General features: G+C 41.4%; 1 long non-coding RNA gene across 1 annotated transcript in view; it reads right to left on the reverse strand.

Annotated features, from left to right (window-relative positions):
• Positions 1-22,517, reverse strand: part of LOC311527749 — a 39,551-nt gene extending 17,034 nt beyond the window's left edge. The window contains exons 1-2 of the long non-coding RNA XR_014713438.1: positions 22,240-22,517; positions 20,706-20,820 (exon numbers count right to left, since the gene is read on the reverse strand). This is a non-coding gene — a long non-coding RNA (uncharacterized lncRNA). The remainder of the gene's footprint in view (positions 1-20,705; positions 20,821-22,239) is intronic.
• Between the last annotated feature and the right edge of the window lie 899 nt (positions 22,518-23,416).

Below are 23,416 nucleotides of genomic sequence, written 5' to 3' on the forward strand. Positions count from 1 at the left end.
TACTTGTATGACGGGAATTGAAAAATACAATTTCTTCTATCTTTTTTTACAGTGCAAATATTTGTAATAAAAATAATATAAAGTGAGTACTGTACACTTTGTACTCTGTGTTGTAACTGAAATCAATATATTTGAAAATATAGAAAAACATTCAAAATATTTAATAAATTTCAATTGGTATTCTATTGTTTAACATTGTGATTAAAACTATGATAAATCGTGTAAGCAGAGTCAGGATGAGCTCCACCCTGACATCTGGTGGTGAGTTGTGGCAAGTTGTGGAAAAGAACTTAAGGGGCTGATCTTATTTGCATAGGCACACCCACCCCACCTAGCATGAGCCCATAGCTGCCCAAATGGTCACTTTGGCTGCTGTGGGATCCCCAGTTTCTCTGTTATTGGGGCAGGAAGAATAAATTGTAATTATCCTGATTATGTGAATCAAGGACAGTGGAACTGTACTTGGCCTTTTGTTATGATGGAGGGACTCGCCATCAACTAAGTAGCACTCGCTAGGCAAGGGACATGGGTTCCAAAACTCAGTGAATTGAGAGAGGCTGGGGACAGGTATTAATACCTGGTGGTCTGGGGCCCCTGGTGAGGGCCTTACATGCTAATTGCACTTCCTCCTCTTTCCACTGTGGAATATCAGAGCTAATTTTGATTCCATGAGGAGTCTAGTTACAGGCTGTTGAGCTGAATTCCCTTTGGGCCGATGGGGTGCACTAGCACCGAGGCTCCCCTACTACAGGCTGAAATCACAAAAGAGCTCAACTTACGAAGAGCTGAAATCAGTGAGTGTTGTGTTAAGTAGTGGAGGAGCCTGAAGATATATTGTGGAACAGTTTGTGGGACAGCTAGCAGAGCGGCTTGTGGGATAGCTGGAGTGGATCGTGGGATGGCTGGCAGAGCAGAGCAGCTGGCGGAGCGGAGCAGTTTGTGGGATGGCTGGAGTGGATCGTGGGATGGCTGGCAGAGCAGAGCAGCTGGCGGAGCGGAGCAGTTTGTGGGATGGCTGGAGCAGCTCATGGGGCGCGGCTGGCAGAGAGGAGCAATTTGTGGGACGGCTGGTGGAGCAGAGCCCCATGGAGAGCTGGGGCAATCGGCTTTGGACCATGTAAGGTGCCCCTTAAACCCCTCCCCCCCCATCTCCACCCAGGTTGGGAGGTAAAACTCTGCAGATAAACTTTCGAGCTCTGGTGCTGCACTGATCAGGGATGGAGACTTTTGGGTTGTTGGGCTTTGGTGACTTTGGGTTGCTGGACTCAAGAACCAAAGGGAAAGGACATGCCACAAATTGCTTGGGGTGGGTTTTTTTTGCTCATGGGTTGTGTTATGAATCCTGTTGGTGGTTCCCCAACATAATGCCACATTGTTTCTCTCTGTTATTAAAAGGCTTTACTCAGACTCTGTGCTTGCGAGAGGGGAAGTATTGCCTCAAAGAGGCACTTAGTGGGGGTGGTATATATTTGTTCCAGGTCACTGGGTGGGGGCTTGAGCCGGTTTTGCATTGTGTATTGGAATGGAACCCCTAGGCCCTTGTTGCTGCCAACTCTTGACGGGCAGAAGGGTTACAATCGCGATTACTTTTTTTCAGTTAATCATGTGAGTTAACTGCGATTAATTGACAGCCCTAAAATAAACATACTAAAATTAAACCCCAAAACAAGTAAAGAGTGTTAAAGATTTTTCTGATCTCTTGTTGTTCGTGTCTTTTCAGCAGTTGAGAAAATGACTAAGGGTCAGATCTTTTTTTTTTTTTTTTAAAGATCCCTAAAGGAATTTGAATTAGAATGGAAACTGGTTGCCAAAATCTCAGCCTAATTGATGAAATAGGGGAAACAATTACACTGATTTGACAAAAAGAAAAGGAGTACTTGTGGCACCTTTAGAGACTAACCAGTTTATTTGAGCATGAGCTTTCATGAGCTACAGCTCACTTCATCGGATGACACACAATATTGTTCTATGCACAAGATAAAAAATTGGATTTTTTCCCACGAAATATTTTCACCTTGGGTGTTACTTGTAACTACAATAGACACAGAAGTTTCAGACAAATCTTCAAGTTGACTCTGTCCCTTTAAATATTAATGTGTTGAATAGCTAAATCTCCCTGTAATGCTTAAACATTATCTCTCACAGGGCTAACTTGGCATGATCTGCAGATTCTGAATTACACCACCTCCATATTTTGTCATGTCTGTCACAGCTTGTGTGCTTCTGATAAGACTCAAACACAACCTCTCCTGAAAAGTATTCTGGGATATCCAAGGGTCCACTGCTCTTCCACTAAATGAGCTACAAAAGGACCAATTGCTGTTGTAGCGAGAATGAGAAATAAAATACTTGCAATTGTGCCTGCCAAGTGGCAACCCAAATATTGTTCATGCTCTCCAGGGACTACTGTAATGAAGGAGACAGAAATGAGGTGTTTTTTTTTTTTATTGTGGAGGAAGCGGCATAACAATTTGTGGCTGTAGGTAGGGACACTTTTTGTCTCTGCTGCAGTTGACAGTGGTGGCCAGTTAACAAACCCAGCAGGTATGTGTGTGCATATGCATACACCATATCCAGTCCGAATCTGAGCCAACTTTCCCAGCACTGGTTTCTTTCTCTTCCCCTACACTGCTGGTTTTTTTTTGTTTTTGTTTGTTTTTTATTGTCTCAGTAGAAGACACAATGGTCGTAACTAACTCTGAAGTGGCTCCTGAAATAAACTGGGCTAGATGGCAATGTCTGATAATGACCAAATTCTAGCTAAAGTAAATACGTGTGCTCCAGCTCAGCTTTGTTTCACTGAAAAGTTCTCTTTGCTGTCTGGGTTTTATTTAGTTGGCTGTAATTTAAGGTACACCAGTATCTAATCTCTCTGAAGGAACAGAATGAATCTGATCTTCTTCTGTGCCTTTCATACTGCAGACATGCCAAAGTGCTATACAGAATTGTTACGGAGGAGCTGAGGCCCACATCCTCAGATTCCCACTTGAACCTTTCATGACACGTAGACTCCAGTGTAATTTGATTGTCTGAGTGGAAGGGACAAGCAGTGGTTATTCTGTATTGCCTGGGGCTCTTTCTTTCTTTTTTTTTTTTTTTTTACAGCTGATGGAGGGCTCTCTTGGAACAGGGTTAGGGTTACTGTCAATCTACCTGTCAACTTCTCCTCGCTCATCATATAATCGTAATGAAGGGAAGGCACAGTATCCACAGCACTCTTGCCCCCCCACACACACACACAAATTCTGCATGTAGCCTGTGACACTGTATGGAATATGGGAGGCAGTTTATTGTATTGTTTATACCAATATTATAAAAGTGCAATGAATTTTACCAGATATACCATGTAAGGTATCATAACTACAATACCCACCTGCTGAAGTGAAGAAACAGATTGACAGAGCCAGAAGAGTACCCAGAAGTCACCTACTACAGGACAGGCCCAACAAAGAAAATAACAGAACGCCACTAGCCATCACCTTCAGCCCCCAACTAAAACCTCTCCAACACATCATCAAGGATCTACAACCTATCCTGAACGACGACCCATCACTCTCGCAGATCTTGGGAGACAGGCCAGTCCTTGCTTACAGACAGCCCCCCAACCTAAAGCAAATACTCACCAGCAACCACACAACAGAATCACTAACCCACAAACCTATCCTTGCAGCAAAGCCCATTGCCGACTGTGTCCACATATCTATTCCGGGGACACCATCATAGTGTGGCTGATGTAATTAGGCCCCATCAGAGGCTCGTTCACCTGCACATCTACCAATGTGATATATGCCATCATGTGCCAGCAATGCCCCTCTGCCATGTACATTGGTCAAACCAGACAGTCTCTACGTAAAAGAATAAATGGACACAAATCAGACGTCAAGAATTAGAACATTCAATAACCAGTCAGAGAACACTTCGATCTCTTGGGTCACTCGATTACAGACCTAAAAGTGGCAATTCTTCAACAAAAAAAACTTCAAAAACAGACTCCAACGAGAGACTGTTGAATTGGAATTAAATTGCAAATTGGGTACAATTAACTCAGGCTTGAATAAAGACTGGGAGTGGATGGGTCATTACACAAAGTAAAACCATTTCCCCATGTTTATCTCCCCCCCCCCCCCCGCCGCTGTTCCTCACACGTTCTTGTCAACTGCTGGAAATGGCCCACCTTGATTATCACTACAAAAGGTCCCCCCTCCCCCCCCCCCGGCTCTCCTGCTGGTAATAGGTCACCTTACCTGATCACTCTTGTTACAGTGTGTATGGTAACACCCATTGTTTCATGTTCTCTGTGTATATAAATCTCCCCACTGTATTTTTCCACTGCATACATCCGATGAAGTGAGCTATAGCTCACGAAAGCTTATGCTCAAATAAATTTGTTAAGACAGTGTGCCTACAGTTGGTTCAAAGGAATAATGATTTATAAATGGGAGTTTTCAGGTATCCCAAATCTCATTCTTGCCCCATCTAGACTATGGTGTTAGCATCTATGATCTTACATAATAAACACCTTCTGGGGGGAAAGAAACCATTTGTTTGTTTGCAGCCTTCTTTTGAAAGAAAAACAGAGTATTCCTCAAGCATCTACTTTCTATATATGTAGAAGGCTTTACATAATGAGCTGGTATCAATGCATAGCAAAGCCATTTGAGTTCAGATTCTAGACTGTCACTTTCTGTTTGTCATAAAAAGTTAATTTCACAATTGGTGACATCTTTGTAAATTTGCTCAGCCACTGATTGCGGTAATGCAGGGAGACTTCCATTTTCTGAGCAAGACCCTCAAGGTGAATGTTTCAGCTCTGGTGAGTTCACATCATTAGTATACCTTGCCACTTGACAGGGTTCATTTTTAATTAAAACTGCTGCTGTTAAAGAATTTAATTAAAAATGGACAAGTGTTAGACTTGCCTTCTTTCCTAGTTTTGTGCTGTTTTTCTTTACAGCTTAAGATGTAGACATCAGATCCTCTCAAACAGGAAAACATTTCTCCCTTGACCCTGCAAAACTGGCGTCTGTCCCCTACTTGGATAGGCCTCCAGGAAGCAGGTCATCCTTTCGAAGCTCTGTGCCTCTGCTCTGGCTCTCTTTCCTCCAGCCTTCTGGTAACGTGCTGCCTACAGGACCCCTCTAGGGGGCTCTGTAGTAAAGCGAATAGAGTGCTGGTGTCCGTCTTTCTCTGTGAATATACACAGGCAAAACTATCTCCTTCCCGGCTGCCACTCTTTCCCTGTGTACATCCCATCAGGTGGGGTTTTGGAGCCAAAGAGAGGGCCCAGAGGAGGAGGGGGGCAATGCTACGGAGACAGCTGAAGTCACCTTCTGGGGAGGAGATCTATATAGAAAAGGTGCTGCACCATTCATATAAAAAAGGGGGACATAATCTTGGATAGGATGGGGACGTCAAGCATTTTCCCCTAAATCAGGCTTTCAAGTATAGGAGCCATGATCCTGAAAGCCCTAAATTTTCTTGATCTAGGTTATAAATGAGCACTCACCTGAGATTCTGCTAACCTGTATCTTATGCGATAAACTTTTTGGATTTATTAGCTGCTGCTGGAACCCTGGGTAATGGATCTCATCATTCCTTGGCATTTGGCTCTGGCATTCATTTAGTCTGGTATTAATCTTGCCTTCTTGCTTCATTGCAGCTTTTACATTCACTGCTGTATTTATGATGTAGTTAATGTCAGTCGTGTTGTTTTTCAGCTCATACACTGACATACCGTTTCATGTTTTCTTTGTGACCTTTTTCAGCAAAAAGGTTAAACTGCTCAAAATAATCTGTGACATAGTTTTAACAGAAAAACTCAACAGATGTTTCTGAAAAGCTGTGTCACATAACAAAGAGACTTTGTGGGAAAGGGCATTTTCCACTGATATGAACTAGGAGATATCTTTGTAAATAGTCTTCTGCTACTGAGTTCAATAAAATGAAATAGGGTATTTTACTACATTTGCTGCAGAGTACAATGACATCTATTGCTACTTCCATGCTCTTGTCAGGCATCTTATTTCATATAGAAGTGGGAGGCTGATGCCAAAAGAATAGTTATGAAAGATGTAGATTAGAAGGATTGACAGGAAGACACATGGAAGTTGAGGAGAAGATGCCTTGTTTTGATTAAATGGCAATCAACCCCACACTGAGTCCTTGTCAAGGTTTACAGTGTCTTGAGGACTTCAGGTGAATTCCCAGTACTGATGTGAGCTTATTAAAACACATGGTTGGAATTATCTTGAAACGTGCTCTGTACGTGTGAGACAGAGAGAGACACTGACTACTGATCCACAATATTCTATTAACGTTCCAGGTCTGATTTTGGCTCAGACGCTTGGCTGTGCTGTGGTATCTTTGCCAGCCACTTGAAGAATTCCCAGCAGTTCAGAATCTGGGCCTTCATCACTAAGAGCACTTTGTGTGTCATATAAATTATTCATCACAAGCTTTAGAGTTTTTAAAACAGCTGATCGTGGTGTGAGAACAAAGGATCATGCAAATAGTTAAAGATATGTTATGCTGTGGAAAGACATGTTCACTGTGGGAAAAGTGCTGAGCCTTGGAAATTGCCTATCAATAGACAGAGTGTCTATCTCGTTTTATTTCCAATGGGCTTTTTGAAACTATTAGAATGGGGAAATACTGTATTGTCAAAACTGTGCAATCCACCTCCTCTGTGGTGGACTGCAAAATAAAGCAGACAGGTGCATATCCTCTCTTCAGAGGTATGCAAACAGGTTCTTTTCTGTAAGATTTTTGGGAATTCATAGCCCAATTGGACCTCTGCAAAAGAATTTTCCAAGTAAAAAGCAGTGAAAGTGATCTTGAATAACAGTTCTTTATTATAAATTTCATTAAAGACACAAATGTAGTCATGTACTTCTGTTATCTTGTGTTCAATAGTCCTAAAATATTGTATCTATAGATTAATTCCAACATGCTGTACTAGTCACAGTACTTCACTGGCACTATTTGTCCGCAGCAAATACAAATGTAAATGCCCACATAGTCTCTCATCAGGTACCTGGCCTATACACTGCAAATGTTCTTTCTCTGTATGAAGTTCAAAAAGTGTAGATGTTGCCAGCCTGCTGGTACCTTGCATGGCTAACAAAAAAAATAAAATCCAAGTTCACTACTTTCATTATAAAAAATGAAAGACAAAATGGCACACTGTGGTGGTAAAATATCACAATATTATATATTACCCAGAGTATAACCTGCAGTGAAAAACCCTTTCATAAAAGATAAACAAATAAAATGTTATTGATAGCTATTTATGCAGGAGTTTTATGTGTTCTATGAATGATTTTTAAAGACACTGAAATCCCTTAGCAGCCACAGCAAACTATAGCATGTGCGTGGGATCTATTCTCAACTCCATCCTCCCCAACAGACCCACATACAAATAGTTATTCTATGCTTGAAAATTAAGATGAAGTTTTTGTTTACTTGAAGGGAACTGCCTCTTGCTCATCTGACCTTCTCTTTGCTAGTGTTGTATCAAAAAAGAAAAGGTGTATGGTATCCAACAGCCCTTCTTTGCAGAGGTCAATCTATGGGGGGTCCTTAACAGCAGGTGCTCAGATATATCAAGTTCATCAGTGTAGTAAAATCCTATGTAGAATAGAATATGCTGTAATAATTCTCCTCTGGAGGCCCCGATTACTTCTAATTTCTTGGTGGGGGGGATAAGGCAATAGAAAATAAGGGCACCTCTCTCAGTTCCCAAAGTTAGTTTTGTTCCTTTTAATTACTGCATCCTGGAAGTGTGCCAGTGGGTCATGCATTATGTCAGTGTAGCTTTTTCATTACAACATCACTACACTGAGCCTGAAGTCCTGATCTCATTGAAGTCAATGGGAGGTTAGCTTCAGTGGACCCAGGATTTCACCCTGAGTATTTAGTGCAGGACAGCAGATAACTGTGATTTAAAAAACAAAAAAAAAACCCTCCCCCTTTCCAAAACCTTAATATCACTGAGCATAAGTATTTCTGTATGCATGTACAAAATGTGCAAAGTAAATTACAATGAAGTAATTGAAAATGAAATCAAAACTAGTCAGGGAGTCTAGGTATTGCAAGCAACTTTGACTTTATTCACACCCCATTTTATATTCACTTTCCATGAATATTTTAACAAATGAGTATGCTGGCAGGAAAGTAATCTTAAATAGGAAGTATTAAGATAATGCAGAATATTTACAGAAAGTTGAATATTTGCAATGGAAACCTGATCCTAAGAGTAACGTTCATCCAATTAGGTAATAGGAATGTCCCATGTGATTTGAGAGTCCAACATTTTTATGTATAATTCAAAACACATTCCAAAGGTCAGAAGTCAATTGACCCTCCAAATTATTTTCTCATTTAATTTTTAAATGGTGATACTCTGTTTTATGGTACAAAACTCCAAGGAACAATGGCTACTCTTCAACTGAGCTGACTCTGGAGGCTCGATACAAAGGGCTTTAGAATAACAATTCACCAGAAAAAGACAGTATCACTTATTGTACCACATAGGAGAAGAGAAGGAACATCTCCCTTCCCCCCCATCCCCCATCTGATTTCTTGTGTTTGTCCAGTACTGATTTTGCTAAGCCACAGAATAAATTAGTGATGATCGGAATTCAAAAGGTTCAGTTTGGCAAAGCTTCCACAATGTCAGGGGCTTATCCAATGCTCATTCGTATCGAGAGAAACAGAGGAGGAAAAGTTTATCTGCACCTCAAAAGATGTGTGTTTGATGCATTTGGAGGTGAAGATTTAAATTATCCATGCCAGGTCTCTGACAAATTGATATTAACAATTGTCAAATAGTAAAATTATGATTGGTCAAATTTAAAAAAAGGCACATGGGCAATTGATTAATGGAAAGTCATGTTTTCAAGAGTAAGATTGAGATCTCAATTTTTTTTCCAGACAGTGGAGTTAAGCCCTTTGCTATAAGGTGTCCTTATGAGACCTTGTTCTTTCACAGTTCATCCAATTTTGCTACAATGTATTCTGAACCACAGCTGGAGGTTTCTTATGCTAAATGAAATGACCTGTCATCTTTGAAATGGATTCTGTGACTGAAATTTTTCTGCAAAAAGAAAAGGAGTGCTTGTGGCACCTTAGAGACTAACAAATTTATTGGAGCATAAACTTTCGTGAGCTACCTCTCACTTCATCGGATGCATGCAGTGGAAAATACAGTGGGGAGATTTATATACACAGAGAACATGAAACAATGGGTGTTACAGTCTGCATGGTAACAAGAGTGATCAGGTAAGGTGAGCTATCACCAGCAGGAGAGCGGTGGGGGCATGGGGGAGGACGGGACGATGGAACCTTTTGTAGTGATAATCAAGGTGGGCCATTTCCAGCAGTTGACAAGAACATGTGAGGAACAGTGGGGGGCGGGGCGGGAATAAACATGAGGAAATAGTTTTCCTTTGTGTAATGACCCATCCCCTCCCAGTCTTTATTCAAGCCTGAGTTAATTGTATCCAGTTTGCAATTTAATTCCAATTCAGCAGTCTCTCGTTGGAGTCTGTTTTTGAAGTTTTTTTTGTTGAAGAATTGCCACTTTTAGGTCTGTAATCGAGTGACCCAAGAGGTTGAAGTGTTCTCTGACTGGTTATTGAATGTTACAATTCTTGACATTTGATTTGTGTCCATTTATTCTTTTACTTAGAGACTGTCCAGTTTGGCCAATATCCATGGCAGAGGGGCATTGCTGGCACATAATGGCATATATCACATTGGTAGATGTGCAGGTGAATGAGCCTGTGATAGTGTGGCTGATGTGATTAGGCCCTATGATGATATCCCCTGAATAGATATGTGGACACAGTTGGCAACAGGCTTTGTTGCAAGGATAGGTTCGTGGGCTAATGGTTCTGGTGTGTGGTGTGTGGTTGCTGGTGAGTATTTGCTTCAGGTTGGGGGGCTGTCTGTAAGCAAGGACTGGTCTGTCTCCCAAGATTGTGAGAGTGATGGGTCGTCATTCAGGATAGGTTGTAGATCCTTGATGATGCGTTGGAGAGGTTTTAGTTGGGGGCTGAAGGTGATGGCTAGTGGCGTTCTGTTGTTTTTTTTTGTTGGGCCTGTCCTGTAGTAGGTGATTTCTGGGTACTCTTCTGGCTCTGTCAATCTGTTTCTTCACTTCAGCAGGTGAGTATTGTAGTTGTAAGAACACTTAATAGAGATCTTGTAGGTGTTTGTCTCTGTCTGAGGGATTGGAGCAAATGCGGTTGTATCGTAGAGCTTGGCTGTAGACAATGGATCATGTGGTGTGGTCTGGATGAAACCTGGAGGCATGTAGGTAGGCATAGCGGTCAGTAGGTTTCCGGTATCAGGTGGTGTTTATGTGACCATCGCTTATTAGCACTGTAGTGTCCAGGAAGTGGATCTCTTGTGTGGACTGGTCCAGGCTGGGGTTGATGGTGGGATGGAAATTGTTGAAATCATGGTGGAATTCCTCAAGGGCTTCTTTTCCATGGGTCCAGATGATGAAGATATCATCAATGTAGCGCGAGTAGGGGCATTAGGGGACAAGAGCTGAGGAAGCGTTGTTCTAACTCAGCCATAAAAATGTTGGCATACTGTGGGGCCATGCGGGTACCCATAGCAGTGCTGCTGATTTGAAGGCACACATTGTCCCCAAATGTGAAATAGTTATGGGTGAGGACAGTCACAAAGTTCAGCCACCAGGTTTGCCATGACGTTATCGGGGATACTGTTCCTGATGGCTTGTAGTCCGTCTTTGTGTAGCATGTTGGTGTAGAGGGCTTCTACATCCATAGTGGCTAGGATGGTGTTTTCAGGAAGATCACCGATGGATTGTACACTTCAGTCTCTTTGGTCACTCAATTACAGACCTAAAAGTGGCAATTCTTCAACAAAAAAACTTCAAAAACAGACTCCAATGAGAGACTGCTAAATTGGAATTAATTTGCAAACTGGATACAATTAACTTAGGCTTGAATAAAGACTGGGAGTGGATGGGTCATTATACAAAGAAAATTATTTCCCCATTTTATTCTCCCTCCACCCCCACTGTTCCTCACACTTTCTGCTGGAAATGGCTCACCTGGATTATCACTACAAAAGGTCCCCCCCCCGCCCCCCTCCCCCGGCTCTCCTGCTGGTAATAGCTCACCTTACCTGATCGCTCTTGTTACAGTGTGTATGGTAACACCCATTGTTTCATGTTCTCTGTGTATATAAATCTCCCCACTGTATTTTCCACTGCATCCATCCGATGAAGTGAGCTGTAGCTCACGAAAGCCTATGATCAAATAAATTTGTTAGTCTCTAAGGTGCCACAAGTACTACTTTTCTTTTTGTGGATACAGACTAACACGGCTGCTACTCTGAAACGTGAATTTTTTCTCTGGTTCAATTTATATCCAAAGAAAATGCTTATAGATAGATTACTATCTGCCGTAATTTATCTTTCCAGAAGTTTAGAAACTTTGTAAGCACCAAAATGTAAATGTGCATAGTCTGTCATTTCCAGCTTGCTTGTATTGCTGACTATGGATATTCAGAACTTGAAAGTGAATATCTTGCTGAACTTTTTCTTTTCCAGGTAAGGTCTAATCACTAATTTAATTTGTAAAACTTTCCCTATGAGCTTAATTCCCTACTTTTGCTTTGCTGAAATCTTATATTTATGTACCTCTCTCTTCCAAGTAGTTGACAATCACTGGTTTCAATATTTCCTGTTATTTTCAGATAATTTCTTGTCTGTAAACTGATGATCCAGGATTTTGTCTCCTGATTGTAGTCAGTATCTCTAGATCATGAACTGATTCATAGGTGACAGTATCTGTGCTTCAGAATGCCTTGAGAGTTATCCCAAAATGTTTCATCTTCACTTCCGTCTAGGCTTGGTGGTCTAGAGGAGATGCCTATGGTGACCTCTCCCATGTTTCTCGTGTCTTGCCATGTTCTACCTTTTCCTATGAATCCAAATTAAGTTCTGTCTTTGATTATCTGTACTACAACCCCACTGAAGCCTGGCCTAACACAGGAAAGTGAAGATGCATGCAGGGAATCATTTAACTGGATTTAAGTTTTGCCTATGAAATTATTTTTTTCACCTACTAGTAATATTTATAGCTCCTCTTGTTTATTTCTGATACCCCTTATTTGATTTTACTTTCTTGTAGGACCCAGTCCAGTGTCCTTAGAAATCAATGGACATCTTTCCATCTTTCCAATGGGCTTTGGATCAGTCCTGTGTACTAATTAAACAAACCATAGGATCTGGCCCCATGTTTCCTGTCACGCCAAGATCTCTCTGCAATGCCTTTGGGATAGAACATAGTTTCAAACTCAAAGTCAGACAAATGCAAGTGGATGGGGAATAAACATTTCTATTTGAGAAAGAGAAGATCAGGATACTTTTGAGAAAAGATATTATCTGCTAATATTTGGCAGAGAGGAGGAACAAATAATGAAGGACTAAATGATAGAGGAAGACAAATCAATTGAAAAGGATGTCTGAATTTTGTATGACTAGGATAAAGCAGCACAAATGAAACCACTAGTAATCTTTCACCCATGAAGGGTTGGATGGTGAACATGCTAAAATGGACTAAAATTGAATAAACGAACACACATGTGACATCAGGAATTATAACATTCAAAAACCAGTAGGAGAACACTTCAATAACAGACCTAAAAGTGGCAATTCTTCAACAAAAAAAACTTCAAAAACAGACTCCAACGTGAAACTGCAGAACTGGAATTAATTTGCAAACTGGACACCATCAAATTAGGCCTGAATAAAGACTGGGAGTGGTTGGGTCATTATAAAACCTAATTTTCCCCATACTAATTTCCCTCTACTGTTACTTGCACCTTCTTGTCAACTGTTTGAAATGGGCCACTCTCATTACCACTACGAAAGTGATTTTTCCTCCTTTTGGTATCCTACTGTTAATTGAATTATCTCATTAGACTCACCTCCCACTTGGTAAGGCAACTCCTATCTTTCTTTTGCTGTGTATTTATACTTGTTACTGTATTTTCCACTCCATGCATCTGATGAAGTGGGTTCTAGCCCATGAAAGCTTATGCCCAAATAAATTTGTTAGTCTCTAAGGTGCCACAAGGACTCCTCATTGTTCATGCTAAAACTGACATCTAACTGCACCTTATCTACAGCAAGAGAAGAATATGCTTCTCCTTTGCAAATCTCTTTAGTATAATTTATAAATGACAGAAAAGGCACTTAAAATAATGAAGTCTTCAAGGGATTTGATCACTGAGCTCCTGAAACTCTCTCATTCACCAAATCCCTAAAATGGCAAACATTCTGTTCCCACTTTTTGCTTAGCACCTTCAGCTAGTAGTAGCCCATGAAACATTCATGCTCTATGGTTGTATTAAGGTTAATATCTCCATAGGATGCAGTCAGTAAACTGTTTGTATGATCACACTTGCTATACTTGAGCTGCTCTGATATTCTCTATAATAAAGAACCATTGTACAGATGCATGCAGTATGCAGCATGGAAGGAAAGACACAAATGTAGTGCATCTGTAAATATAGGGTTTTTTTTTTCCTAGCTGGATTATACTTGGGGTAATGACAAATACCGAATATAAGCAGAATATACTAGCCAGGTATTTTCTCAAAACTATAAGGTGTAATTGCATTTCTTTTCAGATGGGAGAAAAATATTCAGTTAAGTATTGCTTAAACAAGTGAGAGAAGAGCAATGTACTCCCGCAATACTTTACAAACCTAATCCAAGGCAATCGCACAAAAACAACGGATAGAAGAGGGAAGATGTAGTTTGCTGCAATTCCAATAAAATTGTATAAAAGCTAAACAAATTTTGCAATCACTGTTTACAAATGTCACTGCACATAATAGAGAATGAAGGGCTGGGGGAACACTTAGTGTTTAATATTCGGCATCCATGTTCTTAAACAGATTTTTTTTTTTAAATTCCACTGCACATATGTGCATAGCTGCACTTTGAAAGTCTCGGGATATTAGTGTATAAATATACCATAATGCTTTTTTATGCCAAAATTTGACCAGCCCGAGTAAGACTCATGAGAAGATAAAGATGGGAAGGATCCATCTCCTTATCTGTGGCTCTCCAAAGAAGATGGAGTAGGAGGGAGTCTATCTCCTATGGAAATCAGAAGCTTTGCAGGATGTTGCGAGGGAGCCACCCACACCTCTTGTTTCCTCGCCCCTCCCCCTTCCCTCCCCCCCCCCCCCCCATGAGCCATTATGCTTCCAGCACTGGCAGAGAGTAGAATAAATCTTCTGGCTCTTGCTCTGTTGAATGAGTTGTTGAGGGTTGTGCAAAACTATTTTATTATTCTAATGCCAGTCTCTTCTAACAGTACCTGGTAACACCATCTCATAGGCGTAATGAACCATAGGCTCGAGAGCATTCTTCATCATCCTCATATTTCCATTATGCCTCTGGCGTTTAGAGCAGTGCAAAGCTCCTCCACTCCTGTCTGTTTCTGGCAAGTCTTTTAATGGTTCCCCAGCTGTGCCCCAGGTGTTTCAGCTCGGCTTCAACAGCTCTTTGCCTATTAATATTTAGGATTGTTTCTCACACTGAAATTATATTTTTCTTTCCAGGCAAGTCTTGCTAAACTCCATTACTTCCCACACCTCTGCACTAGTGTTCTTATATATATTTTCTATTGGCGTTGCCACAAGTCAGCCAATAACTTCACTAAACTAGTACAGCTTATTCTATACAGGTACATTTAAGCTTGTATGCATTTTGAGCTGGACTCTTTTATCCCCTGTGCAATGAGTTTTTGCATCTTGCGTCCCTGCCCAGTTGGCTTGGTTCTATTGTCATTGCTGTCATTTGATTCCCCAAAGGGGATCACACCCCCACACTGAGGCACAAACGCTACACCCTTATCTAGGGCGGTGCAGCAAACTCCTCAAGGCATAGTGTCTGCCTGAGGCCTCAAATAGTTCCCACCAGGGTTGTGTGCCTCTATGCTGCTCTGTTCCTCAGGCAATGGTTTACTGTCAAAAATTATTCCCTTAACTTGTCTCTCCTGAAACTGTGTAGTGCAGTCTCCCATTTTCTCTGTTCTTTATGGAAATATTTACTGCATGTTGTTGTCAGTAAATGACTAAAACCAAAATTTTAATCAAGGCTGCTCTGAAAAGAAAAAGACATCTTATCCTCAGGGAGGAGAGCTAAGGATAAAAAGGAACAGCTGTAGAATGAAGGATTCTGAATGCTGGAAATGAGGGAGATGAAGGGGCTTGATATCCCTCAATGTAAAGAAGAAGGTTGTGAAGTGTCATAGAAGCCTAAACCAATTTATGTTGAATCCTACAGAAAGTGTAGTAGTGTCACTATAAAAGAAGCCGTACAACATTTCCGAATGTTTGAAATTCTGTATGACTTTGTATCAGAATGCCCTGTAGAACTGAATACGCAAACTGAAGTAGCTAAACTACACTGCCTATGTCAAGAACATTTTTACAACCATGCAGATGTAGGCAGATTGTTTTGATCTATCAGAGAAAAGGGAGAGCATGTCAGTCTTCACCTGAAAAATCTCTTTCATACATTCTGAAGAAGACCCTTGAAATCACTTAACTGAAGCATAATTTATCAACATCCCAGGTACAGAAGAGTTGTCAAGACCTATATACCCAGCTGGAGAAAGGAAAATCCAAAAGGAGATAAAGTGGTGCAAGAAGGATTGAACACTGATCTTTTTGTCGATTAGTGTCGAATGGGATGTCGGAAACATGGCAGTAGGTGGCTTTGAGAAGGAAATTTGCTGTAAATGTCTTATTTTGTGGTAGTAATAGCTAATGGGCTTGATCCTTGGGTGTGGGCATGGAGCACGCAGCACAGCTTGGGAAGGTACAAAGATGCTCTGAGGTTCCCCCAACCCTGGGCCACTCTGCACTGGGCTGGTCCCCTTGCACAGATTAAGCAGCCTGAAAGATGCTCTAACCTATTTCAAGGGCTCTCATCCCCTGGACAGCTTCCTACTACATGCCACAGAGGGTTGGGTGACGTAATATAGAGGCCACTTTAGAGGTTCTTATCTGAATATTTTTCCCTAAACAGGGGGATTCTCCAAGAGCTGGATCCCCTGAATTCAGGGCTGCTTTGCACCAGGGTATATCTGTACATATTTGCATTAGCCCTTTGGTTAAGACAACTTATTTATTTCCCCAGATAGGGATGATTCTTTATGGAATCTGAACTGATCATTGTACATAGAGCTAATCACACAGATAGGAGTCTTTTGGATATTTGCTTTATTTTTTCTAAGGTCTTGGTCATGCAAAACACTGTGCACTGTCTCTGAAGTGCTGAGGCCCATCAGTGTCCACTAAAAATTAATGACAGTTGGCTGTAGAGCACTCAGCAGAGGAGGAACCTGGCAGGAGCTGGCCCCAAATGCTGAGCATGTCTGAAAGAAGTCACAAATAGATAATAGTAACTTTGAGCCAGCCAAAAGCAAAGATGTCAAGTGTTTGAAGGAGACAGTTTGCAGTGTATGAAATAAATATAGGCGTGGAGCAACAAAGACACAAAAGAACATCTGGAACAAAAATAGGTGACCAGCAAGGAAAAAACCAAAACATTATCAAAACCTGTGTGTGTGATTCTGTTGCATTTCAAATGATGAGACTATTGTAACATTCGGCTTTACCAGCTGAGCTAAATAGAACTGTAAACATCTGGGGAGCTTTAATTATGTGGCGGATTGGAGTGGAACCCCCTTCCGAGCAGTCATTTTCCTTACTCTGTCTTTGCAGATCCTCAGGTGGCCCCACTTTTCAATTTTACATTCTCAGGATGCGATTGCATGACAGTAGAAATCTTTGGAGCGCTGTACCAGCTGAGTATTAAAGCTAATGATGTATGGTATCCCAGAATCATTAGCTCTAATAGCTCTATATGGTATGTGCTAAAGTTGTAGCAGTCCATTAGTACATGATGCTCATATGAGTAACTGGAAATAGAATAGAGTTATCCGGAATGTTCACAGCTGGTTTTATGTCAGCTTTTGTCCTTCAGGGCAGTAAATAATATATTTTAATGCAGGTTTTCATGGAAGGAATTTGCAGACTCGCTGACTACCTGAGTTAAAGAGAATTTCAGTTGTTTACCAATGTACGTATAAGCTCTGGCAGGCATTTCTTTGGTGCCATCTCTCAATTAGTTATGTGGGAAGGCAACTCTGAAGAAGAGGGGAAACAAATAAGATATGGGGGCATGCACAAAGATAAGCGGGTAAATTTGTTAAAGCTCATAGGGTGTCACAATTTTAAACATACAGTAACTATTTGAGTTGAATATGCCTTCCTCCAGATCAATTGCTTTCCCTTGACTACACATAAAACATCAGTAGGATCACTCAACTGACTTGAATTGAGTGACTTCAGGGATGAGTTTGACCCAGCAATGCTAACAGAGCAGCAGCGGCTGAAAAGTACAGACGTACACTTTTGACTCCACTGCAGTTCCTGTTCTATGGGGAAACATTAAGAGCCCTGGCTGAGTGACAGCAAGAGTCAAGAGATTTAGTGCTTAAATATTTTATTTTAATTTGTGTAGCGGTCTTGCCATTTATGGATTACGTTCACTGAGGCATGCAAATGAAATCTGTTCTGAGGCCAAGGGATGCTTTTTTAATTAGGTGGCGAGACTGTGGAGACCTCTCTGAAAGCATAGTCTTGATGTTAAATAAATGTTTCTTTAACTTGTATACCACTGTAGCAGGTATTCATTTTAGTGCACGTTATAGGGATTGATTGGTGCAGAGCAGATTTATCTCTGACAAGTTCATACATTTCAAAGTGCCTTATAGGGCCGTTCTTAATGTAAAAATCAGTAATTTTCATTAATTTAAGAATTTTTATTCCTCCATATGGTACCCATTTGAAATTTCTGAGGTATACAGAATGCCAGACTGCTCCGGCTTATTATACCTTGTTTAGAGATTTTATTTTTCTCTTCTTTAATTTATTTAATTTCTTTTATGAGGATACTTACTAGTAAATTTAGAGGTGTATACAGATACAGGTTTGCAGGTGTGTGTGATGGAGGCATGATGGTAGCTTGTCTAATATCATTGTAGATAAGAATATAGAGTTGAATATTCAAAGCAGCCTAAGGGGCTTAGACACTCAATTCACTTACATTCCTTTTGAAAATGAATGGTTTGGGTAGAGCAGTGTTATTTCTGTAAAGGCCTGATATTCAGAATAGCTCCTTTCTTAGCTGGTACTGAGCTCTTATGAAAAGCTGGCCACAAGGTCACCGTGGGAGCTGCTGGGTGTCTGAACTCTTATTTAGCTCCGGTTGTGGGTTCTGAACTCTTGAAAATCTAATCTTAATATCTAAATCTTTCAAATTAAACTATAGTGCAGTTTAGGTTCAAGGTTCAGGGATTCTCTTTCTTGGTCATTCCAATTGGCTAAAGCTCAATGTTCCTCAGAATCACAGCTCACATTAGATATCCTAGGTTTTTAGCCACATTTTAATTATGGCTGTAGTGGGGTGACTAGCCTGCTCCTGCCCTGAAGGGGTTAAAGCAGCCTGGGAGAGGGCTGTGAATGGGAAAAGCAGGCTGATTGGGAAAGCAGTCACAGCTGTGGCCAATGCAATCAGGGCCCAACTGGCCCTTATAAGAGGGCTGAGGGCCAAAGACAAAGACAGTTTCCTAGAGAGAGAAGGACCTGGCTGCCTGGGAAGCTAAGAAGGGTATCTAGGGTGGAGCAGTGCTGTGGAAGGGCAGAGGGAGCTGGGGAGCTCTAGCCGAGCAAACCTGCCAGGCTGCAGGCCTAGTTAAGGACACACAAAAGGTACTAGCAAGGTATCTGAAGTGGAGCTGTGCTGGGGAAGGGCAGGGGGAGCTCCAGCCTAGAAAAGCCCCAGGCTGCGGGCCTAGTGAAAGGCCTATGAAAGGGTACTGGGGCTGGAGAGGGGCAGCCCAGAGAGAGGCAGCTGGGCCAACCCCCCTTGCCGATGATGAGTGGCCATGACGGACTGCAGTCTGCCCCAGGGTGCGGGGGCTAGATGGTGACTGGCAGTGGCCACTGAGGCAAGGTGGGGGTAGAGGGTTGAGGGATCCCCTGGGTGGGGAGACTCGGATTGTGGGTTACTGCTGGGGCAGAACCCTGACAAGGAGGGCACCGGGGTCCGGGAGGGACACGGCGGGCCAGCGGCAGGCAAGACACTGGCCTGCAGAAGGTGCTCCTGGCTGGAAGAGCTAAATCCCAGGATGACTAAGAGGAGCGCTGCACCGGTGAGTCATTGCCCCATGACAATAGCTTATGGAAAAAAAAATTAAGTACACTTTATTCATTATTCAGAGTTATGTGTACACTACATTATGTGATATAGCAGCAGAAATATAATCTCACTGGTCCAAATTCATCTCAGTGCAGTCATACAGAGAATGATCTTGGCACCCTGTGCTGATGCTGACTTCTATCCAACTCCTATGAGTTCAGTGGGGACGTGTATCTGAGGACTGAACTGAATTCTGTCTGTCCCTTCTGAGCCCCGTTGGCGAAAAGCTATGTAATCGTAAGGAAGCTAATAACACTGAGAGGTTTTTCCTCATGTTGCAATGACCCCCAGTTCAAAACTCACCACTTAAAGAAGGATGATTCTTTGTGAATGTAACTGTTAGGCTCACAATGAAGAGTAAGACTGCAGACTAGTGGAGTTATGGAAACGTTTGAAGACAATTGTCTTAGAACTGAGAGGCCATAGACTGGCAAGTGCATACATAGAAAACAAAAGGTAGCTTTTTTTTCTTTTCATCAAAATCACTTAGGCTTCTAAGTCTCATTAAAAGTCAATGGAAGTTCAGCATTCTGAAAATTGTATCCCACGTACGGTTCTGGCTGCTTCTGAGCCAGAAAAAAACATTTTGAAAACTGAGTTTGTTTAGAAAAGAACAACAAACATGCCAAGGGCACCAAAGGAATTGATTTTATAGAGAAATATTAAAGAGTCAAATACATTTAATCTGACAAAAAAAGAGGGAAGAGTTTGAAGGATGTAAAGACCAAGAAGGAAGAAAAGTTCTCTTGGGCCAGATTTGTTGCCTAGGGCAAAGGGGATAAAATAAAGAGTAATGGAACGAAAAGTAGCAAGAATTCATATAAAAGGAAATACCAAGGCATATTCCTTAACAATGATGTTTTCTGGACTAGAAAAATGTGCCCTTAAGAGTAGTAGTGACAGAACAAAATGCTCATCAACATACTGTACTACAAAACAATCGTTCAGTTCCAGGGGGATGGATGGACAGGATGATTTAATACTGTAGGTCTTGACCATCTCTAATTTCTAGGATTCTATGAAAAGAGAAGCTGATGAAGCTAGTGCCAAATATTAATGTTTGGAATAAGACCACAGTAGAATCATGAAGTCATTCTAGACAGGTATTCATTTAGCTGGTATAATATGTGTAACGAGAGCTCTCAAACTCTGATTCACTTGTGCCCTAACCCAGAACTTGAACCTGTGTACTCCGGTGTGACTAATTTAATTTACTGCACCTCCACTCCCTGATTGTGCACAGTCTGTTTTACCTCTGGAAGTTAGCATAAGATTTTCTACATTACTCATACAATTACAGCAAGTGTTACAATGTCGATTTCCATTACAAGAATTGTAATGTATATTATGTTAGTTAGTATCCACAAATGGTTACCTTGAGGAGTATATGAAGCATGCTTTTCAATGACTTGTGATCCTCCTCAGGGCTTACCTTGACCTTTTGAATGAAGTATATAAGGTAGTCGACATTGTCAGCATGCTGACATCTCCTGTTGGAGAACAAAGGACAAGGCAGAACATATATTTCATCTACTGAAAAATGACAGATGGTATCTAAATGTAACATTTAGCAAGATACACTCAGCATATTACAATGTGGACATGGCAATGACAGAGCTATCCACTCTAAATGCATCACTGGACTGAGAAGTAACAAGGCTAATTTCTTGCAGTAGCACCCTCAGACAGATTGAAAGGTATTTTGGTGGCAAGATAGGTGACCTGGTGCTGCTAGTTTTAACACACACACTGGCTAACCTTCTACGCTGAAAACAGCAATTGTGAGTGATTGGGAAAGCAGAAGCGTGAATTATGGCTGTATCTTGGAGAAAGTGCTTTCTTCAGCTCTGAGGCCCTGGCTCAATTGAAGTTTACAAAGCTTGGGTTTTGTCTGAATAATTTATCAGGCAGCTTGAAGCATGGCAATTGAAATAGACTGGTAAACAACAAGCCGGTCAAGGTAGATTTTATACCAATGTACAAATAGTCATCAGCTTCTTAAATAAAGCCAAGTTGGAACATACTTGCTGAAAAGAAGAGGTCATTGTAATAAGAGGGGAAATGTATTGAATAAATTGTCTGAATATTTTCTTCCGTATATACTTTGCAAGCAACTTAAATTCTCAGCCTTTAGCTCAGCAGCTCCCTGCAGAGCAGTCCTATGGTTAACTTTTTTACTATATAGCTTGAGACAGTAAAATATTTTTTTCAAGGCAAGCTTAAGCCTTTCTTGGTGTTCTTCATCGGGCTGTTACCTATATGTATCTAATTAATTATATTGACATTAGTCACTTTAATCAGAGCTAAATCAAGCCAGAGTTCTGGCAGCAAATAGGCTAGCATCCATTAAGCTACTGGTTGTATTCTTTTCAAATTATATTGGGTTTTTTTTTCCCTTGGGAATTACAATGATTATCCAGGCTGGAAGTTATAGCAGACAAGAAATGTGATGTGCTGACTTTCTTTGCTAGTTAGTTTGGGAGTGAAATCTCAGCACTGAAATCTCAGTGAAAATTCTGCTCTGAGCTGTCAACTGTAAAGCCAGGAGATGGGACGTTGGTTGGATCCCAGAAGGTTATTGTCCAGATTGCCAAGCTAGTGTAAACTATATAGGTTGCAAAGTTGACTTATGATTAGATATCTATGGCTGGCACAGGGCCCAAGTGTTAGTGCTGTTTAAGACTCTGTGCTTAATCCATGGAAAAGTGAGATTTATTTGTTTTTATTTTAATACCTAAAAGTACTATATGGCTCTCCCGTCATCACGCTATCCAACCGCCTCTCAGATGTTAATGAATTTACTTTTGCAACACCCCTGTGAGTTAGGGAACTACTATAATCCCTGTTTTACACACAGAAAACTGAGGTCCAGAAATGCCAAGAGCTTGATCAGGCTCTAAATGACTTACCCAGGATTATGCAGCTGTAGTTTCAGGGCAGGACTTTAATCAGAAGACTCTCCTTATTCTCTGTAAGACTATATAGGGCCTGATCCTCAAAAGTCTGTGTACTGCCTGTGAAGTACTGAGGAGCCCTTAATTCTCTCTGTAGTGAAGGAAGAATTGCTTTGTTCCTTGCAGCATCAGATCCATGATGACCCAGGCCAGCTCTTCTGCTTGAAGCAGAATGAGGCAGAGTATATGTGGATGTGAGAGCCAGTCTGTTTGTGTGAGAGAGAGAGTGTGAGTGTGTGTTAGCGAACTGTGAGAGACAGTGAGCACACTGTTACTTTAAGTCCCCCCTTTCTCCCTCCCACCCCTGCTGACTCACATGGAAGTTTTGCTCCTCCTGGCCTGGCCCCCACTGGAGGAGCGGCGCAGGCAGGCAGAGTCCAGGGAGGAACTCCACTCTGGGCGGCAGTGGGCCAGGTCTGTGCCGCTTTGCGCTCCCTGAGGCTGGGGCAGCAGGGCTGGAGGGAGGGAGAAGGGGAGAGGGTGGGGAAAAGCCCGCCGGCCCAGCACAGAGGAGGGGCCGGAGAAGCGAGGATTCTAGCCATGGCTAGCGAGGAGAATGGTTTTGAACTTCAGGCATTTCATTTAGTTGGAAAGGCCATCTAGGTCAACAAATTAAAAAAAAGAGAAAAATAAGTTTTTCTTATTAATGCTATTCAGCATTTTGTGGTCACTGAGAGTAATAGATGAAAGGTGAATATTCAGCAATAATTTGTTTTGCTGCATTATTGGGTGTTACATATTCTCTTCTTTTGTTAAGGTACAGCAGGTTTCATATTGTGGGCCCTCACTATCCTTGAAGAAAGTAATGATAGACTGATGATCTGGTAGAATCCAATAATGCACCTAGCTCATGCAAAATTATCATGTGAGAGGAAAGATATTCTTGATCCAATGTGCCTTGAAGCATGACAATTATAGGACCGATCCACCCTCACACATCCAGACCTTATTTACTGTACTGATCCTACTGATGCTATGCTCTGTACAATACACAGAGACAGCTAGTGGATGAATAATACATATTGCAAGTAAACATATAATCAAATGTGGAAGTAATGGTTGCAGGATTAGGCTTCCCAATCCATCTCCTCAAAGGTATTTAGGCACTTAACTCCTATTTATTTCAGTGGGA

The sequence above is a fragment of the Lepidochelys olivacea genome (assembly GCF_965140295.1).
Source record: "Lepidochelys olivacea isolate rLepOli2 genome assembly, chromosome: 10".
Lineage (NCBI taxonomy): Eukaryota > Metazoa > Chordata > Testudines > Cheloniidae > Lepidochelys > Lepidochelys olivacea.